The sequence below is a fragment of the Pundamilia nyererei genome, unplaced genomic scaffold (genome assembly GCF_000239375.1).
Source record: "Pundamilia nyererei isolate P.nyererei 1_Seehausen unplaced genomic scaffold, PunNye1.0 scaffold00366, whole genome shotgun sequence".
Classification (NCBI taxonomy): Eukaryota; Metazoa; Chordata; class Actinopteri; order Cichliformes; family Cichlidae; genus Pundamilia; species Pundamilia nyererei.
The window spans coordinates 46,554-47,653 of NW_005187767.1; the positions used below are offsets into that span (position 1 = coordinate 46,554).

A 1,100-nucleotide genomic window follows, 5' to 3' on the forward strand; every position below is an offset into this window, starting at 1 on the left:
ATAGATAGATAGATAGATAGATAGATAGATAGATAGATAGATAGATAGATAGATAGATGAACTAGTCCCCATCAACACATGTATACTTGTTTACAAAAATTAACTAGTCCTTCCAAACATTAAACTTCTACAGTGAACATGGGCTGATGAACGTTACTCCTGAAATTTAACTAGTCCTCCACACATAAACATTTACCTACTAAGCATAGCTGGACTGGCCATCGGGCATACTGGGCATTTTTCGTTTTTATGGGCCGATGGGGTTTTTTTTTCCCGTAATGGTATAAACACTGAAAGGTGTTTCTCGTTTGGCTCTCGGTGAAGGCAGTTGCACTTTTTCTCCTCTCCTCCTTCCCCTTATCTTCCCTGCTTAGCCTCTTGTGTCCTTGTCTTGTCTCGTGTGCATTACTTTCCCTTGAACCGTCTCTCACTGTCTGTTTCTAAAACCTAAAAGAGAATTATGGATTTGATCAACTGGTCTCTGAATGCTATTGACACCCTTTTCTCAACGAGAAGTCTGGGCTCGGGAGAGCCCGAGTGCCCTGGAGGGACTTTCCCTGCCGGATACACGATGGACAGGTGGCAGAACTGGAGGATCATGTGCCTGGCGGGACTGTCAATCGAGGACGCTGAAGATATCTACCTATTCGGAACCATGATAACAGGGTTCTTGCTGATCGGAGCTGGCTTGGCCCTGGCTTATCGGAGAATTAAGAGAGCGGAACCGGCTGTTCAAACCGCAGTTGTGAGGTCTCAGAATCACAAGAATGACAACACCACGGAACAGAAGTTTGATACCATCATGGGGAGGCTCGCGGTTCTCCAACGGGAAATTGAGAGACCAGTGTCGGAGTGTTAAAGAACAGCTTTGAAATTCTCCTGAGCTGCTCGCATAAAAGAAAAATCAACAATATTCAACATGCGGACACCACGGTGCCAGCTGCACGGGCCCAAGGCTGGAGCTGAACAAAAACTCCCTGATAACGACTGTGTGATGACTATTCTTCCCATCCCATGCAAGGCCACCTGGGTTGGCTGGTAGACTGTTTACTTAGCCTGATAGGGTGAAGGACACTGTCTCAGCTGAACTATGGACACGC

General features: G+C 46.4%; 1 protein-coding gene across 2 annotated transcripts in view; it reads right to left on the minus strand.

Moving 5' to 3' along the window:
• Nucleotides 1–1,100, minus strand: part of cyp17a2 (cytochrome P450, family 17, subfamily A, polypeptide 2) — a 10,265-nt gene that overhangs the window by 6,864 nt on the left and 2,301 nt on the right. The gene's annotated exons all lie outside the window — the stretch shown is intronic.